This window comes from Martes martes, assembly GCF_963455335.1.
Source record: "Martes martes genome assembly, chromosome: 12".
NCBI lineage: Eukaryota > Metazoa > Chordata > Mammalia > Carnivora > Mustelidae > Martes > Martes martes.
In genome coordinates, this window is record NC_137900.1 from 24,201,176 (window position 1) to 24,221,221 (window position 20,046).

Sequence of the window (20,046 nt, forward strand, 5' to 3'; positions counted from 1 at the left end):
CTAGGTCCTGGGGGCCAGGCCCCACCGGTGTTGGATGATCCTCTTTCCAAGGGGACTCTCTAGTTTTTTTCCTGAATCTCCTCACTGAGAGGAAACTGTGCATGAGGGATAGAGATAGCAGCATGGGCCTGGGAGGGGCCGAGATGACAACTTGGGCCTTGGCGGCACAGGGTTTGGGAGAATGGTTAGGAGCTGAAGGACAATCATCCTAGTGGGATCTCTGGACTACAGTGGGCAAACCCCACACACGTTCCTGCACCTTGTGCAACAGGTCCCATTCCAGATGGTGCCTTTCAGTTGACGTGAGTCTCTGGGATTCATTCTGACGTCTGTGAAAACACACTCGACCGATCTTAATGTCGGGTAGAGGACCAGATGGCAGGATTGGGAGTGGGGATTGAAGGAGGGCCTGGGGCTGGACACATGGGTTGGGTTGGGGCTGGGTTTGAGGCAGGAGTTGAGGCGGGTTCTCAGACAAGGATGGAGGAAGTGGATGGGGAACTACTGGGGATTCCTGCTCTGGGAGGCATTCGAGATGTTATGTGAGGCATCGGCAGCAGGGAAGAAGGACTCACTAGGAGGAGTTTGGAGACCCCGGAAGAGCTGGATGGGGGTGTGCTGTCAATGGCCCTCCTCCAAGGTTGTAGGATATGGGCGCTGCTGATGCTTAGGCAGCTCCTTTGACTGGTCTTTGCTGCTCCAGAAAGGAAGGGAGGATGCCCAATCACGCTTATCGGCAATTGTTTGCCTTGGAAAAGAACCCTTTGTTTCCTTCCACCTGAGGAAGCCACACCTCTTTTGGACTTGCTTCTCTAGAAGCGCCAGCGCATCAGGCCTGAGAAGTGAGAGGTTACCAGGCTCTACAAGGTTGGCTGCAGGGTCTCCCCTGGAAGACGCCTCTGAAGAATGCAGGGCTTGATGGGAATCACATGGAGCCAGGGTTGAAGGGAAGAAGTCTTTGGCATGAGTTTGCCACTGAGGGAGATCTAAAATTGACAAGCTGGAGGGGCCAATGCCTGTGATTGATGGGACATAAGTAGACAACCCACCAGGGCTCTCTGGGCGTGAGCTCTATGGAACAGGCTTCCTGGAGATGGAAATCGGTTTAGATTGAGTCACAGACAAATTGCAGTCCAGTGGCGGTGAAGCTGAGCGGCTTGGTGGTGTGTGATGATGAGCAAAGGTCTCAGTGGGATGCACCGTCTGGGACGACTCCGTTAAGGGGCTGACCTCTTGGGAAAGGGTAGGGTCCAGAGAGACGATGGTATTTAGAGACACTCTCTGTCTGGACAGACAGCTGAACGGAGTTACCCCAAACCCATGCTCCCAAGACAGTACACAGAACAGACAACCCGTTATTAGAGAAATATTTATTCCTCACAAGGGGATTATTTCGGGGTAGGAAATGCCCCCCAAAACCCTCTCACGGGAATTTCCGGAGAAGTTTTCTGTCTAATTAGTACGAAACACATTTCTGCACACTGTGCCTTCAGCAGTCGTGAGAGTGGCTGGAAGCCACTGGGCAGCCTGATGCCCGCAGGTGGCCTTCGGGTGGGACGCGGGCTCCCCGTGGGGCATGGAGAGGGGATGCCTCTGATGCGGTAGCTGGTCCTTAAGTGCCCCAACTTTCTGGGGCTGTCTGTCCTTGTTTCTGAGCTGTCTGTTACTTCCAGGAAGGCCTTGGCCAGCAAAGACAGCTTCTTGCTGGCAGGACCTGGTATTTGACTCCTTGAGGGCGGGAACCCTGTAGTTGAAAGGATACCCCAGGACAGGCTGTGCCTGGGCCTGCACTTGTGCTTTCTGCTGAGTTTTCCCAAACTTGGTTGGGGAGGGAATGGGCTGCTGAGGGCAGGTGCTGCCTAATTGCACGCAGACTCCCCGTTCTCTCCTCCTGGAACTTCCCAACAGCTGTCGTTATTTTCTGAGCTTCGGGCACCCCAGTAAACGCAGCTCTACCTTTAAGCAGGCCCTTGCTTTCCACAGAGAATAGGGAACTGCGCTTCTCCTGGGAGTTTTCGTACATTTTGCCTTTTATTCCAAGAGTAAGCAAGCCATTGCAAAACAAACAAACAAACAAACAAACAAACAGACAAACAAAACCAAACCCTCTTTTTTTCTTTTTTTTTTCTTTTTTTTTTTTTTTTAACTGAAAAGGCTTTCTTTCGAAGGAGGCTGACCCTTCTGAGAAAGGCTTTCAGGAGGCAGCTGACCCTTCCGTGATAGGGTCTGGGAAGGCTCTGTTCCCAGGTTTACCTTCAGTACTGCATCCTGGGTAGGGAACCTCTTCTTCAATGCCACATGTTCCGTAGGGAAGCTGTCTGTTCTCGGGTGGGATGTTCCTAGTCCTGCATCCCCTCCACGATGCTCTTGTGCCTTGGAACCCGGAGGCCTCATGGTCTTTGCAGCCGGTGGGGGATTCTTATTCTGGCACTTCCTTAAGACATGCTTAGGGACCCAGGGCTCTGCTGTTGTTCCATAGTAATTCCTGTGTCCTCTGGATGGACACGTAGCACCTGGGAAGCTCTCGTGTCCCCACTGGAGACACCCTGGGCACGAGTCCGTGAGGCCTTGTAAGTCAAACAATCTGTGGCAGGGGGCAGGCCAATGCATTGGGCTTGGGCCTGGCTACGCTCCCTGTCCTGTCCCGTTAAAGCTTAAGCAAGAACTCAAGCAAGAGTGGTTCTGTAAGATTCCATGTGTTAGGATCTTGCGGAATTGGTATGCTTGGTGGGATGGTGGTTTTGACTTGAAGCTTATTCCCCTTTATAATTGGGGAGCTAACTGGCTTGTGGGTTGTCAAGATGCTAGGTTGTGATTGATGTGTATGGATTTCCTTGGCCCTGAATGTCTTGGTCCAGGATTCTTCATCTTTATGCCTTGTTCTTTATGCCTTCTAGCTCCGGAATTTTCACTCTTACCCTTTGGCTCACGTCTGAATGCACCTCGACTTGTAGGCTTCCTTGGGGGCCGTCTGTTTCCTACCGTGTCATGTCTGACAGGTGTCAGAGTACGGCTGCCGTCCTTAGTTTTCGGAACATCCTCTGCCAACTGATGGTTGATATTAGAGGGTGATTGCCTCAGAATTCTCTGTTCTTCCTTGCCCAAAATTAAGGTGGCAGGGAGAGGACGAACGGGGTTGGGGGGTGAACTTGCTGTTCCTGCTTTGTCTCCAAGGAGAGATTTCAAGCTTGCCAGGTTTACCGTTTGAAGCCTCCAGGTTTCCAGGTTGCCCCAGAACTCACGCTGGTTGAGGCGGAAAGGCTAGAATGGAATGTGGACTCTTCAATTAAAAGACCTCTATGATTTCCTGGACCCTAGGGGGAAGGCCCCAAGTCCCCCTCTTACAAAATCTTTAAACATGGTCTTCCAGCTTCTGTGCTGCACTAGGTTCAACAAAGGGAAGCTCCTGCAAGGTACTCAGGGAGTAGTCCTCAACCTCTGATGCTGGCCAACTTCTCTGGTTTATTTCAGTCTGGGGTTTCTCAGAAAGTAGTGATGTCTGCCCCATAGTATCCCACGAATTCTGCACAGTCCCAGGCAACTGACCCTCATTGTTTTCCCCAGACTCTCTGCTTAAATGTATATTCAGGGCATTTTCAAGTTGTCTCTGACCGTAGTCTCCACAGCCACCATGGCGGTTTTCACTGATGGGCTCCTAAGTTCTTTCTCAGACACATACCCCATTTCATTATCTGAAGAGTTAACTGGGTCACTCAACAGATAATCTTTTGGGCCATTCTCTGGAATATGTCCCTGATCCTTCTTCAGGCCTTCCTTTTCCTTCTCTAGATTTTCGTCCTTCCCCAAATCATTGCTATCCTTCTCCAGGTCATCTTTGTACTTTGCCAGGCCACTGCACTCTAGCTGAAGCATTTCTGGGTCCCCCACATAGCCACTTTTAGAGACACTCAATTTGACCTCCCTCTTTTTAGAGTTCCCTGAGCGTCCACGATAGCCCCGAGACTGAGGTAGCTGTGGAAGAGTCCCGGGACCGCTCATCATTGCGAGAGACTCCTAGGTCCTGGGGGCCAGGCCCCACCGGTGTTGGATGATCCTCTTTCCAAGGGGACTCTCTAGTTTTTTTCCTGAATCTCCTCACTGAGAGGAAACTGTGCATGAGGGATAGAGATAGCAGCATGGGCCTGGGAGGGGCCGAGATGACAACTTGGGCCTTGGCGGCACAGGGTTTGGGAGAATGGTTAGGAGCTGAAGGACAATCATCCTAGTGGGATCTCTGGACTACAGTGGGCAAACCCCACACACGTTCCTGCACCTTGTGCAACAGGTCCCATTCCAGATGGTGCCTTTCAGTTGACGTGAGTCTCTGGGATTCATTCTGACGTCTGTGAAAACACACTCGACCGATCTTAATGTCGGGTAGAGGACCAGATGGCAGGATTGGGAGTGGGGATTGAAGGAGGGCCTGGGGCTGGACACATGGGTTGGGTTGGGGCTGGGTTTGAGGCAGGAGTTGAGGCGGGTTCTCAGACAAGGATGGAGGAAGTGGATGGGGAACTACTGGGGATTCCTGCTCTGGGAGGCATTCGAGATGTTATGTGAGGCATCGGCAGCAGGGAAGAAGGACTCACTAGGAGGAGTTTGGAGACCCCGGAAGAGCTGGATGGGGGTGTGCTGTCAATGGCCCTCCTCCAAGGTTGTAGGATATGGGCGCTGCTGATGCTTAGGCAGCTCCTTTGACTGGTCTTTGCTGCTCCAGAAAGGAAGGGAGGATGCCCAATCACGCTTATCGGCAATTGTTTGCCTTGGAAAAGAACCCTTTGTTTCCTTCCACCTGAGGAAGCCACACCTCTTTTGGACTTGCTTCTCTAGAAGCGCCAGCGCATCAGGCCTGAGAAGTGAGAGGTTACCAGGCTCTACAAGGTTGGCTGCAGGGTCTCCCCTGGAAGACGCCTCTGAAGAATGCAGGGCTTGATGGGAATCACATGGAGCCAGGGTTGAAGGGAAGAAGTCTTTGGCATGAGTTTGCCACTGAGGGAGATCTAAAATTGACAAGCTGGAGGGGCCAATGCCTGTGATTGATGGGACATAAGTAGACAACCCACCAGGGCTCTCTGGGCGTGAGCTCTCTGGAACAGGCTTCCTGGAGATGGAAATCGGTTTAGATTGAGTCACAGACAAATTGCAGTCCAGTGGCGGTGAAGCTGAGCGGCTTGGTGGTGTGTGATGATGAGCAAAGGTCTCAGTGGGATGCACCGTCTGGGACGACTCCGTTAAGGGGCTGACCTCTTGGGAAAGGGTAGGGTCCAGAGAGACGATGGTATTTAGAGACACTCTCTGTCTGGACAGACAGCTGAACGGAGTTACCCCAAACCCATGCTCCCAAGACAGTACACAGAACAGACAACCCGTTATTAGAGAAATATTTATTCCTCACAAGGGGATTATTTCGGGGTAGGAAATGCCCCCCAAAACCCTCTCACGGGAATTTCCGGAGAAGTTTTCTGTCTAATTAGTACGAAACACATTTCTGCACACTGTGCCTTCAGCAGTCGTGAGAGTGGCTGGAAGCCACTGGGCAGCCTGATGCCCGCAGGTGGCCTTCGGGTGGGACGCGGGCTCCCCGTGGGGCATGGAGAGGGGATGCCTCTGATGCGGTAGCTGGTCCTTAAGTGCCCCAACTTTCTGGGGCTGTCTGTCCTTGTTTCTGAGCTGTCTGTTACTTCCAGGAAGGCCTTGGCCAGCAAAGACAGCTTCTTGCTGGCAGGACCTGGTATTTGACTCCTTGAGGGCGGGAACCCTGTAGTTGAAAGGATACCCCAGGACAGGCTGTGCCTGGGCCTGCACTTGTGCTTTCTGCTGAGTTTTCCCAAACTTGGTTGGGGAGGGAATGGGCTGCTGAGGGCAGGTGCTGCCTAATTGCACGCAGACTCCCCGTTCTCTCCTCCTGGAACTTCCCAACAGCTGTCGTTATTTTCTGAGCTTCGGGCACCCCAGTAAACGCAGCTCTACCTTTAAGCAGGCCCTTGCTTTCCACAGAGAATAGGGAACTGCGCTTCTCCTGGGAGTTTTCGTACATTTTGCCTTTTATTCCAAGAGTAAGCAAGCCATTGCAAAACAAACAAACAAACAAACAAACAAACAGACAAACAAAACCAAACCCTCTTTTTTTCTTTTTTTTTTCTTTTTTTTTTTTTTTTTAACTGAAAAGGCTTTCTTTCGAAGGAGGCTGACCCTTCTGAGAAAGGCTTTCAGGAGGCAGCTGACCCTTCCGTGATAGGGTCTGGGAAGGCTCTGTTCCCAGGTTTACCTTCAGTACTGCATCCTGGGTAGGGAACCTCTTCTTCAATGCCACATGTTCCGTAGGGAAGCTGTCTGTTCTCGGGTGGGATGTTCCTAGTCCTGCATCCCCTCCACGATGCTCTTGTGCCTTGGAACCCGGAGGCCTCATGGTCTTTGCAGCCGGTGGGGGATTCTTATTCTGGCACTTCCTTAAGACATGCTTAGGGACCCAGGGCTCTGCTGTTGTTCCATAGTAATTCCTGTGTCCTCTGGATGGACACGTAGCACCTGGGAAGCTCTCGTGTCCCCACTGGAGACACCCTGGGCACGAGTCCGTGAGGCCTTGTAAGTCAAACAATCTGTGGCAGGGGGCAGGCCAATGCATTGGGCTTGGGCCTGGCTACGCTCCCTGTCCTGTCCCGTTAAAGCTTAAGCAAGAACTCAAGCAAGAGTGGTTCTGTAAGATTCCATGTGTTAGGATCTTGCGGAATTGGTATGCTTGGTGGGATGGTGGTTTTGACTTGAAGCTTATTCCCCTTTATAATTGGGGAGCTAACTGGCTTGTGGGTTGTCAAGATGCTAGGTTGTGATTGATGTGTATGGATTTCCTTGGCCCTGAATGTCTTGGTCCAGGATTCTTCATCTTTATGCCTTGTTCTTTATGCCTTCTAGCTCCGGAATTTTCACTCTTACCCTTTGGCTCACGTCTGAATGCACCTCGACTTGTAGGCTTCCTTGGGGGCCGTCTGTTTCCTACCGTGTCATGTCTGACAGGTGTCAGAGTACGGCTGCCGTCCTTAGTTTTCGGAACATCCTCTGCCAACTGATGGTTGATATTAGAGGGTGATTGCCTCAGAATTCTCTGTTCTTCCTTGCCCAAAATTAAGGTGGCAGGGAGAGGACGAACGGGGTTGGGGGGTGAACTTGCTGTTCCTGCTTTGTCTCCAAGGAGAGATTTCAAGCTTGCCAGGTTTACCGTTTGAAGCCTCCAGGTTTCCAGGTTGCCCCAGAACTCACGCTGGTTGAGGCGGAAAGGCTAGAATGGAATGTGGACTCTTCAATTAAAAGACCTCTATGATTTCCTGGACCCTAGGGGGAAGGCCCCAAGTCCCCCTCTTACAAAATCTTTAAACATGGTCTTCCAGCTTCTGTGCTGCACTAGGTTCAACAAAGGGAAGCTCCTGCAAGGTACTCAGGGAGTAGTCCTCAACCTCTGATGCTGGCCAACTTCTCTGGTTTATTTCAGTCTGGGGTTTCTCAGAAAGTAGTGATGTCTGCCCCATAGTATCCCACGAATTCTGCACAGTCCCAGGCAACTGACCCTCATTGTTTTCCCCAGACTCTCTGCTTAAATGTATATTCAGGGCATTTTCAAGTTGTCTCTGACCGTAGTCTCCACAGCCACCATGGCGGTTTTCACTGATGGGCTCCTAAGTTCTTTCTCAGACACATACCCCATTTCATTATCTGAAGAGTTAACTGGGTCACTCAACAGATAATCTTTTGGGCCATTCTCTGGAATATGTCCCTGATCCTTCTTCAGGCCTTCCTTTTCCTTCTCTAGATTTTCGTCCTTCCCCAAATCATTGCTATCCTTCTCCAGGTCATCTTTGTACTTTGCCAGGCCACTGCACTCTAGCTGAAGCATTTCTGGGTCCCCCACATAGCCACTTTTAGAGACACTCAATTTGACCTCCCTCTTTTTAGAGTTCCCTGAGCGTCCACGATAGCCCCGAGACTGAGGTAGCTGTGGAAGAGTCCCGGGACCGCTCATCATTGCGAGAGACTCCTAGGTCCTGGGGGCCAGGCCCCACCGGTGTTGGATGATCCTCTTTCCAAGGGGACTCTCTAGTTTTTTTCCTGAATCTCCTCACTGAGAGGAAACTGTGCATGAGGGATAGAGATAGCAGCATGGGCCTGGGAGGGGCCGAGATGACAACTTGGGCCTTGGCGGCACAGGGTTTGGGAGAATGGTTAGGAGCTGAAGGACAATCATCCTAGTGGGATCTCTGGACTACAGTGGGCAAACCCCACACACGTTCCTGCACCTTGTGCAACAGGTCCCATTCCAGATGGTGCCTTTCAGTTGACGTGAGTCTCTGGGATTCATTCTGACGTCTGTGAAAACACACTCGACCGATCTTAATGTCGGGTAGAGGACCAGATGGCAGGATTGGGAGTGGGGATTGAAGGAGGGCCTGGGGCTGGACACATGGGTTGGGTTGGGGCTGGGTTTGAGGCAGGAGTTGAGGCGGGTTCTCAGACAAGGATGGAGGAAGTGGATGGGGAACTACTGGGGATTCCTGCTCTGGGAGGCATTCGAGATGTTATGTGAGGCATCGGCAGCAGGGAAGAAGGACTCACTAGGAGGAGTTTGGAGACCCCGGAAGAGCTGGATGGGGGTGTGCTGTCAATGGCCCTCCTCCAAGGTTGTAGGATATGGGCGCTGCTGATGCTTAGGCAGCTCCTTTGACTGGTCTTTGCTGCTCCAGAAAGGAAGGGAGGATGCCCAATCACGCTTATCGGCAATTGTTTGCCTTGGAAAAGAACCCTTTGTTTCCTTCCACCTGAGGAAGCCACACCTCTTTTGGACTTGCTTCTCTAGAAGCGCCAGCGCATCAGGCCTGAGAAGTGAGAGGTTACCAGGCTCTACAAGGTTGGCTGCAGGGTCTCCCCTGGAAGACGCCTCTGAAGAATGCAGGGCTTGATGGGAATCACATGGAGCCAGGGTTGAAGGGAAGAAGTCTTTGGCATGAGTTTGCCACTGAGGGAGATCTAAAATTGACAAGCTGGAGGGGCCAATGCCTGTGATTGATGGGACATAAGTAGACAACCCACCAGGGCTCTCTGGGCGTGAGCTCTCTGGAACAGGCTTCCTGGAGATGGAAATCGGTTTAGATTGAGTCACAGACAAATTGCAGTCCAGTGGCGGTGAAGCTGAGCGGCTTGGTGGTGTGTGATGATGAGCAAAGGTCTCAGTGGGATGCACCGTCTGGGACGACTCCGTTAAGGGGCTGACCTCTTGGGAAAGGGTAGGGTCCAGAGAGACGATGGTATTTAGAGACACTCTCTGTCTGGACAGACAGCTGAACGGAGTTACCCCAAACCCATGCTCCCAAGACAGTACACAGAACAGACAACCCGTTATTAGAGAAATATTTATTCCTCACAAGGGGATTATTTCGGGGTAGGAAATGCCCCCCAAAACCCTCTCACGGGAATTTCCGGAGAAGTTTTCTGTCTAATTAGTACGAAACACATTTCTGCACACTGTGCCTTCAGCAGTCGTGAGAGTGGCTGGAAGCCACTGGGCAGCCTGATGCCCGCAGGTGGCCTTCGGGTGGGACGCGGGCTCCCCGTGGGGCATGGAGAGGGGATGCCTCTGATGCGGTAGCTGGTCCTTAAGTGCCCCAACTTTCTGGGGCTGTCTGTCCTTGTTTCTGAGCTGTCTGTTACTTCCAGGAAGGCCTTGGCCAGCAAAGACAGCTTCTTGCTGGCAGGACCTGGTATTTGACTCCTTGAGGGCGGGAACCCTGTAGTTGAAAGGATACCCCAGGACAGGCTGTGCCTGGGCCTGCACTTGTGCTTTCTGCTGAGTTTTCCCAAACTTGGTTGGGGAGGGAATGGGCTGCTGAGGGCAGGTGCTGCCTAATTGCACGCAGACTCCCCGTTCTCTCCTCCTGGAACTTCCCAACAGCTGTCGTTATTTTCTGAGCTTCGGGCACCCCAGTAAACGCAGCTCTACCTTTAAGCAGGCCCTTGCTTTCCACAGAGAATAGGGAACTGCGCTTCTCCTGGGAGTTTTCGTACATTTTGCCTTTTATTCCAAGAGTAAGCAAGCCATTGCAAAACAAACAAACAAACAAACAAACAGACAAACAAAACCAAACCCTCTTTTTTTCTTTTTTTTTTCTTTTTTTTTTTTTTTTTAACTGAAAAGGCTTTCTTTCGAAGGAGGCTGACCCTTCTGAGAAAGGCTTTCAGGAGGCAGCTGACCCTTCCGTGATAGGGTCTGGGAAGGCTCTGTTCCCAGGTTTACCTTCAGTACTGCATCCTGGGTAGGGAACCTCTTCTTCAATGCCACATGTTCCGTAGGGAAGCTGTCTGTTCTCGGGTGGGATGTTCCTAGTCCTGCATCCCCTCCACGATGCTCTTGTGCCTTGGAACCCGGAGGCCTCATGGTCTTTGCAGCCGGTGGGGGATTCTTATTCTGGCACTTCCTTAAGACATGCTTAGGGACCCAGGGCTCTGCTGTTGTTCCATAGTAATTCCTGTGTCCTCTGGATGGACACGTAGCACCTGGGAAGCTCTCGTGTCCCCACTGGAGACACCCTGGGCACGAGTCCGTGAGGCCTTGTAAGTCAAACAATCTGTGGCAGGGGGCAGGCCAATGCATTGGGCTTGGGCCTGGCTACGCTCCCTGTCCTGTCCCGTTAAAGCTTAAGCAAGAACTCAAGCAAGAGTGGTTCTGTAAGATTCCATGTGTTAGGATCTTGCGGAATTGGTATGCTTGGTGGGATGGTGGTTTTGACTTGAAGCTTATTCCCCTTTATAATTGGGGAGCTAACTGGCTTGTGGGTTGTCAAGATGCTAGGTTGTGATTGATGTGTATGGATTTCCTTGGCCCTGAATGTCTTGGTCCAGGATTCTTCATCTTTATGCCTTGTTCTTTATGCCTTCTAGCTCCGGAATTTTCACTCTTACCCTTTGGCTCACGTCTGAATGCACCTCGACTTGTAGGCTTCCTTGGGGGCCGTCTGTTTCCTACCGTGTCATGTCTGACAGGTGTCAGAGTACGGCTGCCGTCCTTAGTTTTCGGAACATCCTCTGCCAACTGATGGTTGATATTAGAGGGTGATTGCCTCAGAATTCTCTGTTCTTCCTTGCCCAAAATTAAGGTGGCAGGGAGAGGACGAACGGGGTTGGGGGGTGAACTTGCTGTTCCTGCTTTGTCTCCAAGGAGAGATTTCAAGCTTGCCAGGTTTACCGTTTGAAACCTCCAGGTTTCCAGGTTGCCCCAGAACTCACGCTGGTTGAGGCGGAAAGGCTAGAATGGAATGTGGACTCTTCAATTAAAAGACCTCTATGATTTCCTGGACCCTAGGGGGAAGGCCCCAAGTCCCCCTCTTACAAAATCTTTAAACATGGTCTTCCAGCTTCTGTGCTGCACTAGGTTCAACAAAGGGAAGCTCCTGCAAGGTACTCAGGGAGTAGTCCTCAACCTCTGATGCTGGCCAACTTCTCTGGTTTATTTCAGTCTGGGGTTTCTCAGAAAGTACTGATGTCTGCCCCATAGTATCCCACGAATTCTGCACAGTCCCAGGCAACTGACCCTCATTGTTTTCCCCAGACTCTCTGCTTAAATGTATATTCAGGGCATTTTCAAGTTGTCTCTGACCGTAGTCTCCACAGCCACCATGGCGGTTTTCACTGATGGGCTCCTAAGTTCTTTCTCAGACACATACCCCATTTCATTATCTGAAGAGTTAACTGGGTCACTCAACAGATAATCTTTTGGGCCATTCTCTGGAATATGTCCCTGATCCTTCTTCAGGCCTTCCTTTTCCTTCTCTAGATTTTCGTCCTTCCCCAAATCATTGCTATCCTTCTCCAGGTCATCTTTGTACTTTGCCAGGCCACTGCACTCTAGCTGAAGCATTTCTGGGTCCCCCACATAGCCACTTTTAGAGACACTCAATTTGACCTCCCTCTTTTTAGAGTTCCCTGAGCGTCCACGATAGCCCCGAGACTGAGGTAGCTGTGGAAGAGTCCCGGGACCGCTCATCATTGCGAGAGACTCCTAGGTCCTGGGGGCCAGGCCCCACCGGTGTTGGATGATCCTCTTTCCAAGGGGACTCTCTAGTTTTTTTCCTGAATCTCCTCACTGAGAGGAAACTGTGCATGAGGGATAGAGATAGCAGCATGGGCCTGGGAGGGGCCGAGATGACAACTTGGGCCTTGGCGGCACAGGGTTTGGGAGAATGGTTAGGAGCTGAAGGACAATCATCCTAGTGGGATCTCTGGACTACAGTGGGCAAACCCCACACACGTTCCTGCACCTTGTGCAACAGGTCCCATTCCAGATGGTGCCTTTCAGTTGACGTGAGTCTCTGGGATTCATTCTGACGCCTGTGAAAACACACTCGACCGATCTTAATGTCGGGTAGAGGACCAGATGGCAGGATTGGGAGTGGGGATTGAAGGAGGGCCTGGGGCTGGACACATGGGTTGGGTTGGGGCTGGGTTTGAGGCAGGAGTTGAGGCGGGTTCTCAGACAAGGATGGAGGAAGTGGATGGGGAACTACTGGGGATTCCTGCTCTGGGAGGCATTCGAGATGTTATGTGAGGCATCGGCAGCAGGGAAGAAGGACTCACTAGGAGGAGTTTGGAGACCCCGGAAGAGCTGGATGGGGGTGTGCTGTCAATGGCCCTCCTCCAAGGTTGTAGGATATGGGCGCTGCTGATGCATAGGCAGCTCCTTTGACTGGTCTTTGCTGCTCCAGAAAGGAAGGGAGGATGCCCAATCACGCTTATCGGCAATTGTTTGCCTTGGAAAAGAACCCTTTGTTTCCTTCCACCTGAGGAAGCCACACCTCTTTTGGACTTGCTTCTCTAGAAGCGCCAGCGCATCAGGCCTGAGAAGTGAGAGGTTACCAGGCTCTACAAGGTTGGCTGCAGGGTCTCCCCTGGAAGACGCCTCTGAAGAATGCAGGGCTTGATGGGAATCACATGGAGCCAGGGTTGAAGGGAAGAAGTCTTTGGCATGAGTTTGCCACTGAGGGAGATCTAAAATTGACAAGCTGGAGGGGCCAATGCCTGTGATTGATGGGACATAAGTAGACAACCCACCAGGGCTCTCTGGGCGTGAGCTCTCTGGAACAGGCTTCCTGGAGATGGAAATCGGTTTAGATTGAGTCACAGACAAATTGCAGTCCGGTGGCGGTGAAGCTGAGCGGCTTGGTGGTGTGTGATGATGAGCAAAGGTCTCAGTGGGATGCACCGTCTGGGACGACTCCGTTAAGGGGCTGACCTCTTGGGAAAGGGTAGGGTCCAGAGAGACGATGGTATTTAGAGACACTCTCTGTCTGGACAGACAGCTGAACGGAGTTACCCCAAACCCATGCTCCCAAGACAGTACACAGAACAGACAACCCGTTATTAGAGAAATATTTATTCCTCACAAGGGGATTATTTCGGGGTAGGAAATGCCCCCCAAAACCCTCTCACGGGAATTTCCGGAGAAGTTTTCTGTCTAATTAGTACGAAACACATTTCTGCACACTGTGCCTTCAGCAGTCGTGAGAGTGGCTGGAAGCCACTGGGCAGCCTGATGCCCGCAGGTGGCCTTCGGGTGGGACGCGGGCTCCCCGTGGGGCATGGAGAGGGGATGCCTCTGATGCGGTAGCTGGTCCTTAAGTGCCCCAACTTTCTGGGGCTGTCTGTCCTTGTTTCTGAGCTGTCTGTTACTTCCAGGAAGGCCTTGGCCGGCAAAGACAGCTTCTTGCTGGCAGGACCTGGTATTTGACTCCTTGAGGGCGGGAACCCTGTAGTTGAAAGGATACCCCAGGACAGGCTGTGCCTGGGCCTGCACTTGTGCTTTCTGCTGAGTTTTCCCAAACTTGGTTGGGGAGGGAATGGGCTGCTGAGGGCAGGTGCTGCCTAATTGCACGCAGACTCCCCGTTCTCTCCTCCTGGAACTTCCCAACAGCTGTCGTTATTTTCTGAGCTTCGGGCACCCCAGTAAACGCAGCTCTACCTTTAAGCAGGCCCTTGCTTTCCACAGAGAATAGGGAACTGCGCTTCTCCTGGGAGTTTTCGTACATTTTGCCTTTTATTGCAAGAGTAAGCAAGCCATTGCAAAACAAACAAACAAACAAACAAACAGACAAACAAAACCAAACCCTCTTTTTTTCTTTTTTTTTTTCTTTTTTTTTTTTTTTTAACTGAAAAGGCTTTCTTTCGAAGGAGGCTGACCCTTCTGAGAAAGGCTTTCAGGAGGCAGCTGACCCTTCCGTGATAGGGTCTGGGAAGGCTCTGTTCCCAGGTTTACCTTCAGTACCGCATCCTGGGTAGGGAACCTCTTCTTCAATGCCACATGTTCCGTAGGGAAGCTGTCTGTTCTCGGGTGGGATGTTCCTAGTCCTGCATCCCCTCCACGATGCTCTTGTGCCTTGGAACCCGGAGGCCTCATGGTCTTTGCAGCCGGTGGGGGATTCTTATTCTGGCACTTCCTTAAGACATGCTTAGGGACCCAGGGCTCTGCTGTTGTTCCATAGTAATTCCTGTGTCCTCTGGATGGACACGTAGCACCTGGGAAGCTCTCGTGTCCCCACTGGAGACACCCTGGGCACGAGTCCGTGAGGCCTTGTAAGTCAAACAATCTGTGGCAGGGGGCAGGCCAATGCATTGGGCTTGGGCCTGGCTACGCTCCCTGTCCTGTCCCGTTAAAGCTTAAGCATGAACTCAAGCAAGAGTGGTTCTGTAAGATTCCATGTGTTAGGATCTTGCGGAATTGGTATGCTTGGTGGGATGGTGGTTTTGACTTGAAGCTTATTCCCCTTTATAATTGGGGAGCTAACTGGCTTGTGGGTTGTCAAGATGCTAGGTTGTGATTGATGTGTATGGATTTCCTTGGCCCTGAATGTCTTGGTCCAGGATTCTTCATCTATATGCCTTGTTCTTTATGCCTTCTAGCTCCGGAATTTTCACTCTTACCCTTTGGCTCACGTCTGAATGCACCTCGACTTGTAGGCTTCCTTGGGGGCCGTCTGTTTCCTACCGTGTCATGTCTGACAGGTGTCAGAGTACGGCTGCCGTCCTTAGTTTTCGGAACATCCTCTGCCAACTGATGGTTGATATTAGAGGGTGATTGCCTCAGAATTCTCTGTTCTTCCTTGCCCAAAATTAAGGTGGCAGGGAGAGGACGAACGGGGTTGGGGGGTGAACTTGCTGTTCCTGCTTTGTCTCCAAGGAGAGATTTCAAGCTTGCCAGGTTTACCGTTTGAAGCCTCCAGGTTTCCAGGTTGCCCCAGAACTCACGCTGGTTGAGGCGGAAAGGCTAGAATGGAATGTGGACTCTTCAATTAAAAGACCTCTATGATTTCCTGGACCCTAGGGGGAAGGCCCCAAGTCCCCCTCTTACAAAATCTTTAAACATGGTCTTCCAGCTTCTGTGCTGCACTAGGTTCAACAAAGGGAAGCTCCTGCAAGGTACTCAGGGAGTAGTCCTCAACCTCTGATGCTGGCCAACTTCTCTGGTTTATTTCAGTCTGGGGTTTCTCAGAAAGTAGTGATGTCTGCCCCATAGTATCCCACGAATTCTGCACAGTCCCAGGCAACTGACCCTCATTGTTTTCCCCAGACTCTCTGCTTAAATGTATATTCAGGGCATTTTCAAGTTGTCTCTGACCGTAGTCTCCACAGCCACCATGGCGGTTTTCACTGATGGGCTCCTAAGTTCTTTCTCAGACACATACCCCATTTCATTATCTGAAGAGTTAACTGGGTCACTCAACAGATAATCTTTTGGGCCATTCTCTGGAATATGTCCCTGATCCTTCTTCAGGCCTTCCTTTTCCTTCTCTAGATTTTCGTCCTTCCCCAAATCATTGCTATCCTTCTCCAGGTCATCTTTGTACTTTGCCAGGCCACTGCACTCTAGCTGAAGCATTTCTGGGTCCCCCACATAGCCACTTTTAGAGACACTCAATTTGACCTCCCTCTTTTTAGAGTTCCCTGAGCGTCCACAATAGCCCCGAGACTCAGGTAGCTGTGGAAGAGTCCCGGGACCGCTCATCATTGCGAGAGACTCCTAGGTCCTGGGGGCCAGGCCCCACCGGTGTTGGATGATCCTCTTTCCAAGGGGACTCTCTAGTTTTTTTCCTGAATCTCCTCACTGAGAGGAAACTGTGCATGAGGGATAGAGATAGCAGCATGGGCCTGGGAGGGGCCGAGATGACAACTTGGGCCTTGGCGGCACAGGGTTTGGGAGAATGGTTAGGAGCTGAAGGACAATCATCCTAGTGGGATCTCTGGACTACAGTGGGCAAACCCCACACACGTTCCTGCACCTTGTGCAACAGGTCCCATTCCAGATGGTGCCTTTCAGTTGACGTGAGTCTCTGGGATTCATTCTGACGTCTGTGAAAACACACTCGACCGATCTTAATGTCGGGTAGAGGACCAGATGGCAGGATTGGGAGTGGGGATTGAAGGAGGGCCTGGGGCTGGACACATGGGTTGGGTTGGGGCTGGGTTTGAGGCAGGAGTTGAGGCGGGTTCTCAGACAAGGATGGAGGAAGTGGATGGGGAACTACTGGGGATTCCTGCTCTGGGAGGCATTCGAGATGTTATGTGAGGCATCGGCAGCAGGGAAGAAGGACTCACTAGGAGGAGTTTGGAGACCCCGGAAGAGCTGGATGGGGGTGTGCTGTCAATGGCCCTCCTCCAAGGTTGTAGGATATGGGCGCTGCTGATGCATAGGCAGCTCCTTTGACTGGTCTTTGCTGCTCCAGAAAGGAAGGGAGGATGCCCAATCACGCTTATCGGCAATTGTTTGCCTTGGAAAAGAACCCTTTGTTTCCTTCCACCTGAGGAAGCCACACCTCTTTTGGACTTGCTTCTCTAGAAGCGCCAGCGCATCAGGCCTGAGAAGTGAGAGGTTACCAGGCTCTACAAGGTTGGCTGCAGGGTCTCCCCTGGAAGACGCCTCTGAAGAATGCAGGGCTTGATGGGAATCACATGGAGCCAGGGTTGAAGGGAAGAAGTCTTTGGCATGAGTTTGCCACTGAGGGAGATCTAAAATTGACAAGCTGGAGGGGCCAATGCCTGTGATTGATGGGACATAAGTAGACAACCCACCAGGGCTCTCTGGGCGTGAGCTCTCTGGAACAGGCTTCCTGGAGATGGAAATCGGTTTAGATTGAGTCACAGACAAATTGCAGTCCGGTGGCGGTGAAGCTGAGCGGCTTGGTGGTGTGTGATGATGAGCAAAGGTCTCAGTGGGATGCACCGTCTGGGACGACTCCGTTAAGGGGCTGACCTCTTGGGAAAGGGTAGGGTCCAGAGAGACGATGGTATTTAGAGACACTCTCTGTCTGGACAGACAGCTGAACGGAGTTACCCCAAACCCATGCTCCCAAGACAGTACACAGAACAGACAACCCGTTATTAGAGAAATATTTATTCCTCACAAGGGGATTATTTCGGGGTAGGAAATGCCCCCCAAAACCCTCTCACGGGAATTTCCGGAGAAGTTTTCTGTCTAATTAGTACGAAACACATTTCTGCACACTGTGCCTTCAGCAGTCGTGAGAGTGGCTGGAAGCCACTGGGCAGCCTGATGCCCGCAGGTGGCCTTCGGGTGGGACGCGGGCTCCCCGTGGGGCATGGAGAGGGGATGCCTCTGATGCGGTAGCTGGTCCTTAAGTGCCCCAACTTTCTGGGGCTGTCTGTCCTTGTTTCTGAGCTGTCTGTTACTTCCAGGAAGGCCTTGGCCGGCAAAGACAGCTTCTTGCTGGCAGGACCTGGTATTTGACTCCTTGAGGGCGGGAACCCTGTAGTTGAAAGGATACCCCAGGACAGGCTGTGCCTGGGCCTGCACTTGTGCTTTCTGCTGAGTTTTCCCAAACTTGGTTGGGGAGGGAATGGGCTGCTGAGGGCAGGTGCTGCCTAATTGCACGCAGACTCCCCGTTCTCTCCTCCTGGAACTTCCCAACAGCTGTCGTTATTTTCTGAGCTTCGGGCACCCCAGTAAACGCAGCTCTACCTTTAAGCAGGCCCTTGCTTTCCACAGAGAATAGGGAACTGCGCTTCTCCTGGGAGTTTTCGTACATTTTGCCTTTTATTGCAAGAGTAAGCAAGCCATTGCAAAACAAACAAACAAACAAACAAACAGACAAACAAAACCAAACCCTCTTTTTTTCTTTTTTTTTTCTTTTTTTTTTTTTTTAACTGAAAAGGCTTTCTTTCGAAGGAGGCTGACCCTTCTGAGAAAGGCTTTCAGGAGGCAGCTGACCCTTCCGTGATAGGGTCTGGGAAGGCTCTGTTCCCAGGTTTACCTTCAGTACCGCATCCTGGGTAGGGAACCTCTTCTTCAATGCCACATGTTCCGTAGGGAAGCTGTCTGTTCTCGGGTGGGATGTTCCTAGTCCTGCATCCCCTCCACGATGCTCTTGTGCCTTGGAACCCGGAGGCCTCATGGTCTTTGCAGCCGGTGGGGGATTCTTATTCTGGCACTTCCTTAAGACATGCTTAGGGACCCAGGGCTCTGCTGTTGTTCCATAGTAATTCCTGTGTCCTCTGGATGGACACGTAGCACCTGGGAAGCTCTCGTGTCCCCACTGGAGACACCCTGGGCACGAGTCCGTGAGGCCTTGTAAGTCAAACAATCTGTGGCAGGGGGCAGGCCAATGCATTGGGCTTGGGCCTGGCTATGCTCCCTGTCCTGTCCCGTTAAAGCTTAAGCATGAACTCAAGCAAGAGTGGTTCTGTAAGATTCCATGTGTTAGGATCTTGCGGAATTGGTATGCTTGGTGGGATGGTGGTTTTGACTTGAAGCTTATTCCCCTTTATAATTGGGGAGCTAACTGGCTTGTGGGTTGTCAAGATGCTAGGTTGTGATTGATGTGTATGGATTTCCTTGGCCCTGAATGTCTTGGTCCAGGATTCTTCATCTATATGCCTTGTTCTTTATGCCTTCTAGCTCCGGAATTTTCACTCTTACCCTTTGGCTCACGTCTGAATGCACCTCGACTTGTAGGCTTCCTTGGGGGCCGTCTGTTTCCTACCGTGTCATGTCTGACAGGTGTCAGAGTACGGCTGCCGTCCTTAGTTTTCGGAACATCCTCTGCCAACTGATGGTTGATATTAGAGGGTGATTGCCTCAGAATTCTCTGTTCTTCCTTGCCCAAAATTAAGGTGGCAGGGAGAGGACGAACGGGGTTGGGGGGTGAACTTGCTGTTCCTGCTTTGTCTCCAAGGAGAGATTTCAAGCTTGCCAGGTTTACCGTTTGAAGCCTCCAGGTTTCCAGGTTGCCCCAGAACTCACGCTGGTTGAGGCGGAAAGGCTAGAATGGAATGTGGACTCTTCAATTAAAAGACCTCTATGATTTCCTGGACCCTAGGGGGAAGGCCCCAAGTCCCCCTCTTACAAAATCTTTAAACATGGTCTTCCAGCTTCTGTGCTGCACTAGGTTCAACAAAGGGAAGCTCCTGCAAGGTACTCAGGGAGTAGTCCTCAACCTCTGATGCTGGCCAACTTCTCTGGTTTATTTCAGTCTGGGGTTTCTCAGAAAGTACTGATGTCTGCCCCATAGTATCCCACGAATTCTGCACAGTCCCAGGCAACTGACCCTCATTGTTTTCCCCAGACTCTCTGCTTAAATGTATATTCAGGGCATTTTCAAGTTGTCTCTGACCGTAGTCTCCACAGCCACCATGGCGGTTTTCACTGATGGGCTCCTAAGTTCTTTCTCAGACACATACCCCATTTCATTATCTGAAGAGTTAACTGGGTCACTCAACAGATAATCTTTTGGGCCATTCTCTGGAATATGTCCCTGATCCTTCTTCAGGCCTTCCTTTTCCTTCTCTAGATTTTCGTCCTTCCCCAAATCATTGCTATCCTTCTCCAGGTCATCTTTGTACTTTGCCAGGCCACTGCACTCTAGCTGAAGCATTTCTGGGTCCCCCACATAGCCACTTTTAGAGACACTCAATTTGACCTCCCTCTTTTTAGAGTTCCCTGAGCGTCCACGATAGCCCCGAGACTGAGGTAGCTGTGGAAGAGTCCCGGGACCGCTCATC

The 20,046-nt window shown here is 51.5% G+C and overlaps 1 pseudogene across 1 annotated transcript; it reads right to left on the reverse strand.

Moving 5' to 3' along the window:
- On the reverse strand, nt 1-20,045 carry LOC308353310 (spermatogenesis-associated protein 31D3-like; annotated as a pseudogene). The gene is made up of 3 exons: nt 20,039-20,045; nt 4,944-5,162; nt 1-956 (listed from the first exon to the last, which is right to left on the reverse strand). The product of its transcript is annotated as a spermatogenesis-associated protein 31D3-like (transcript).
- Nucleotide 20,046: the final 1 nt, after the last annotated feature.